This window comes from Passer domesticus, chromosome Z (assembly GCF_036417665.1).
Source record: "Passer domesticus isolate bPasDom1 chromosome Z, bPasDom1.hap1, whole genome shotgun sequence".
Classification (NCBI taxonomy): Eukaryota; Metazoa; Chordata; class Aves; order Passeriformes; family Passeridae; genus Passer; species Passer domesticus.
This window is the reverse complement of record NC_087512.1, coordinates 66,977,657-66,983,768: the sequence shown is the minus strand read 5'-3', so window position 1 is coordinate 66,983,768 and position 6,112 is coordinate 66,977,657.

Here is a 6,112-nt window from a genome sequence, read left to right as displayed (position 1 = left end):
GTCTGTAATGAAGTCTCTTAGCTGTATCTTGTGTTCTGCAGCCAGACCCTTGGCAGACATTTAACAGGCACTGATGTTTAAGAACCCTTGAGCCCCTAGGCTGTGGCACATTTTGTCAGATTGGCTTGCTCCTGCTGTTGGAATATGTGTTGTCACATTCAGCTATGAGGTCAGTCATATTTCTGCTAACTATAACAGATTTATGCCAATACTAAAATTGGTTGCAACTCTTTCATCAGCATAGCTGGAGGAAATGCCTTTAAAATTGCCATATTACAGACAGTGGGTTCATGTGTAGGGAGTATTGACATGAGAGAAACAGAATTACAGAGGGAGACACAGGAAAAGACAATGTGCTATAATTGATCTGAGATAGTACCTGTCTCAGTACAGATAGATTCACCTGTATCTCACATACTCTTAGATGCGGTAAATATGCATGCTGGTTTCTTTGCTGAATCTTAAAGAGATATTGCATGTTCGCTTTTATATTACATATTAATTTTTATATTACATTCAATATAAATACAGTAAGATGGACGACATGGGCAGTTCTTGTCAGCAAATCTATTACAAGGTTGTTTTTATTGTTATCTGCCATTCTCACAGTGGCTATTTGAATACTAGTAAGTGAAAGAAAAATATGCCCTAAAAATAATTTACAGTCTAGAAAAACAGTCCTGTTCAGGAAGCCTAGAAAGGTAATGTTTAGCAATGCTTTTCTGACTGTCTTGGAAGTTAAAATTTCTTTTAAACTGAGAAACTTAACAAGGATCCACGATCCATTCTCTACAGAGTAGATTCGGTGAACTGTTAGCTTAGGTTATATAAACCTGTAATACTTAGGGCCAGGATAAGAAGAAGAAAAGCCCATTTTCCCCCATAAATGTGGTCCTTTTTTTCACCTCTTTTCTGACTGAAAAGAGGAGGAATAAAGGTCTTTTCATTCCTCTATTCTTTTTCCTTTTCTGTTTTTTTTTTTTTTTTAAACAGCTCTAAACACATCTCTTACAAATGCTGCTGGCCTGTATCGCAACACAAAGAAATCAGTAAGATAACGGCAGAAGCATTGTTCTTTATGCCTTCAAGGGTTGTGTTCAGCTTTATAAACTATCTATTTCTGCTAGATAGGTTGCCCAGTGACTTCATACCTTCTACTTTTCCTTGTCTTTTTCTAAAGGGAGGAGTAGTATGTTGTCTTTTTAATATCCACTGTCTCTGAGATTACTTTTGAGCTCAGAATGCAAAACTTTTCCTCAGGCTACATTTCCATTTTCAGTGTTTTATAACCTCTTGAGTGGAACTGCATTGCACACTGACAGAGGCATACATTACTTCTGGCAATGTGTTGGTTTGTTGCATTGTGTTGCATTTAGTTGAAGGAACATCTCCCTCTACCCCTAAACTCATCCCCCACCCCCACACTCTCTCAAGAAAAAGATGAGGGAGCAAAAGAAAGGGAAGAAGAAAGAGAATAGAGAAGAAAAAAACCATAGTACACATACACAGGAGATTTAGTGTATAATCTGAGTAATTTCTAGCCCTGCAGAGGTCTCTTATCTTAATGACTTCCCTAAAAATTTGTCTTGTCAAACATAGTTAAAAGCTTTTGTATCGTATGAATGGGAGCAATTTGGAAACAGCATAACACAAGATAAAGAAACACATTGGTTTGGCAGAATCATGCAAACGTTGAACAAATATAGTCACTATCAGAGAATTTTGATTCTTCAGCATTACATTTCCTTGAGCATACTCTATTCTTGAGCTTTATAACTAAGTGTGCATGAGTGTGTGTACTCTTCTCTTCTGCATTCCTATGAGACATTAATACCACAACAGTAGTCCAAAAATTCAAATTTTTCTGCACAGATATACATGTACAAATGTACAGACTCAATCTATCTTGCATTGCCTGATGTGTGAGTGTATATATATATATATATATGCAGATATATATAGATATCTATTTTTTTTTAGCATGCTACTTCCAACACTTCCATACAGGTTTGTCATTCTATTTGTCATCCTTTCAATGTCATCTCAGTCAGCATTTCAATAAGATGAGTAGTCACAAAAATCACAAATAAAAATTAAAGAATCCATTATGTTGAAAAAAAGAGAAATGGGAGGAAGCAAATTAGTAGGAGGGAAGATGTGATGAAATGTGGAAGGAAGGAGACAGGAAGGGGATAAGCATATAGTAAACTACTCTGAAGGAATTAGGAAGGAGAGAGGAGCTGATTGAAGTTTGCAGCTGTGTTCTGTCCTAAGGACACTAATGGCAGTGAGTGCTGAATGAATTTGTGAAAAACTGAAGTGATAATAGTGTCAGCAAACTATACTATAGAGGACAGGAAACATCAGCAAGCAGAGGAGACGTTATCAGTGGAGAGGTAGAAGAGAAACAAAAATGTATAAAGTGGATGGAAACCCCAAAAAGATCAAAATATCAAAGCAAATATCTGTATTATTTGCCTTTGGGTACTGTCTGATTGGGTTTTTTTTAATACATGAGTTGAAGGTCTGGGTAGGGGTAGTGGTGGTGGAATCAAAAATCTGAGGGCCTACCTGACCCCACAGGAGTTTGGTTAATAGTAAGAAACAGATAAAAGTGCTCATTGATAGAAGGAAAAAAAGTGGTTAAATTTCAAACTACAACACAAAGACTTGTGAAGTCAAACTTGGATCTCGAATTTTTGAGTTATATTTTGGTCACTCATCTACTAATTTTTATTTACAAATTATTATTATTATTATTATTACTTTTCAAGAGAACTTAGGTTGTAATTTTTGATTGAGTACACCTAAGTACTCAAGAAAGAACATTTAGATATTCTTTATCAGACAAAATTCATCTTTATCAGACAAACAATGTACAGATGCTGGACATCCTGTATTTAGGGTGGCCAATTGCTCATTGGAAATATGACAAGGGAAAATTGAAAGCAAAGTCTTCTAGACAGAAAATAAATCAGGCTTATCTCTTCCTCCTCCCTCAGCATGTAATGACCTCAGGTATTTTAAATTTCAGCATTTCCAGATTTCAGAAAAACAGGCAACAGAAATGAATATTTACAGGAAAAGGTTTTCCTATCATGTTTTTTCACATGTATTTTTTAAATTTTTCTCTCCTTATGACAAATCCTCAAAATTTTCTACCTGGGAAATGCAAACCCAGTGATTTCTCCTTTAACTTACTCCCACTTTAAAGGATTTAAAAAGCTGCATCATAAAAGAGAGGTGACTAAATGTAGACGTAGAAGAGCACACCATACATGAACAATTCATAGTACCCCTTCCAATATGACAGGTATTAAAGGCATATATTGTCAATGAATTATGAGAAGTGGAGAAATGAATAAAAACTAAGCTTGGCACTCAGGTGCTATCATGAAGTAAGAAATAAGATGCTGTAAAAATAAAATCCTGTTTTTGAGTATGATGTGAGTACTTACAGATCAGAGTCATGAGGTCCTGAATTAGATTTGAAAATGTTTGGGTCACTTTTAGAGATTGCTTTATGGCTTTTAAGTCACTGAACACTTCTGAAAAAAATCTTATTTTTGTGTATCTGGCAAGCTGCTCATGATGAATAGTTCAGTCATCTCCAGATACGAAGGAGGAGGTGCAACAAGAAAGATTAAACAGCATGGATGCATTTCTGAATTAAGGTCAGCAAAAACAGAAGACATAATTATATAGGATTACCAGTTTGAGATAAAAACTCTTTACATGTTATCCTTAGTCACCCTCCATGCCAGTCTATGGGTTGAAATTGTTGCTGGATCCATTAAATGTTAAACTTCACATCAGTAAAAACCAAGGCGCTATCTTCAGATTCTCCTTTTCTCACATCCCACACAAGACCATCCTGCATTGAATGAAAAGGTACAGTTAATCACAAATTAAATTTTATTTTACCCATGGTTATATAATGGAATTGGTTTTGTTGCTGGAATTCAGTTGTGCTTTGTCCTGTTTTGCTGTTCTGGAGCGATTCATTGGGCCCCCAAGTACAGAGGGACGAGACGAACACTGGAGCCTGATGTTGTGCAATTTAGCTAAGTGCATATGGTGAATTCCACTGGGGTCCTCTGAAGATTTTGTAGTCAGGTTAACATTAAAAGGGAAACTCTCAGTTGTAGCCCATTGCTGCTCACTTTCAAGGTAATCAAAGGATTTGCAATAACATCAGCTGGAATAGGTTTAGATCCTTTTTAAAGATTAATCCTAGATGTTTCATGACAGGTGGTTCATCCATCATCTCAGTGCCAATTCTGTAAGAAAACATGCAGAAAGTCAGAATTTGTAAATGTCATTTTATCATTCACAGTGGGGTTTAATATTATGTGTGAATGTTACAAACAAATGCCTCCAGGAAAAGTAAAATCTCATCTTCTCTCAGGATATTAACATTTACAAATATTTGCTTCAGGTCTTTGGAGATGATAATATACTTCAGCTGTTATCTTTTGACAAGTTATAGATATAGGAAAAAAATTCATGTGTTGAACTCCTCCTTCTTACATTGCTATGTATTAGGAGTAATTCCAGAAAGTCAAAGCATTTACATCAAACGAAAGCTAATTAACAAGAGCAGAATGGAGCCTGGAGTTACACTGTGAGACTCACACACAAGGGCAATCTGCAACTAAGAATAAATGTGTTTAATGTAACCTTCATAAGTTATCAGCATAGATTCCTTTAATTTTTTTTGTCTCTTTATTCGTATTACAAAATGCCTTTGTTTAAATATTTCTCTGACCTAGTTTAACAAAAAAGCACATCAATAATGTAAACCCCAACAAGTGAACTGATACATTGTATTTGTAAACAGTGGCATGTTTAATCAAATTGCACTGAATGATAGATTCAAGTGCTTGCTTTCTTCAGCAGGAAAAGAGCTCATGTTTGTGTTTGTTTTATTTATATTTAGCTCATTTAGTTTACCATCCTCCTTCTTCCCTCTTTTTCTTTTCTCCAGCCTACAGGTTGTTGCATTTGCTGTTTGTATTTTCCTGTGGAGTTTAAAGAAAACAGGAGCTGAAAAATAAAACAGTTACTAAGGCATATAATATTTGAATGATCTTCATTATTTTTATTCTCAAAAATTATTAATCAGGGTTTGGTATGCAGGATGCTTCATCATCTATTTTACAAACTGTTTATTTGTGCTAACACTTAAGGAGCATCAATGTAAATAATGATTCCTTATGCCCCCCATGCTACAGGCCCAAAGTAAATAACAGTGTGTGACCAGAAGGACTTCCTACCTAAACAGAGGAGACAGAGGGAAGTTCATTCTTAGGAATTAATAAGATGGCCTTTGCAGTTTCTTGTTGCTTTTAGATGGATATAGGGAGCAGTACTTCAGAGACAAGACATTTTTTCTCAAGTTTATTTAGAAAGGTTGGGGCATAGTCAGGAGCTGCTGCTTCAGCCCTCTCCATGAGCACCAGGCAGGTATATGGCTCTCGAGTCAAGTAACAGGTAAGCACTATACCTAAATTCTTACTGTTTGTTACAAACAATATTTTTTAACTTAATTTTTAAACACTATCTTGAGAAAATACATGTTTTAATTTAAAAACCTGTTTCAAAAGAGTGAAGCACTTTTACTGTAGGAATGTAATTTATTTTTTTTAATTTGAAAAAAATTATTGTAGGAAAGTACAAATATTTTAAATCCTTTCTCTAATCTTTACACTTAAAAAGAATAATAATTTTTAGCTTCAGTTAGAAGTGAATTTTAAGACAGTTTAATTTTCTTGGCATCCCAAAACTGATTATTTGGAAGATCGTAATATTTGGGTTACTCAGAGGTTTAATATATTTGGGGTTGTAATTGAAACTTGGGTCCAGACATAAAGAAAACATACAATGAAGGAGTGGTGTCTCTTTATCTCTTTACTGGTATTTTATTTAATCAACACAAATTATTTCAAAAACCCTTTGTCAGTGTTTTCTAATCTATCAGTACTAACTTTTTGTGATTACTTCCCCCCCTCCACCCACTTTGAACATCTTACATAAGGCCAAGAAGCAGTTCTTTCACACCTTTTATCACAGCTGGTCATAGATCCAAAGTCTGGACTCATATTTAGTCTGC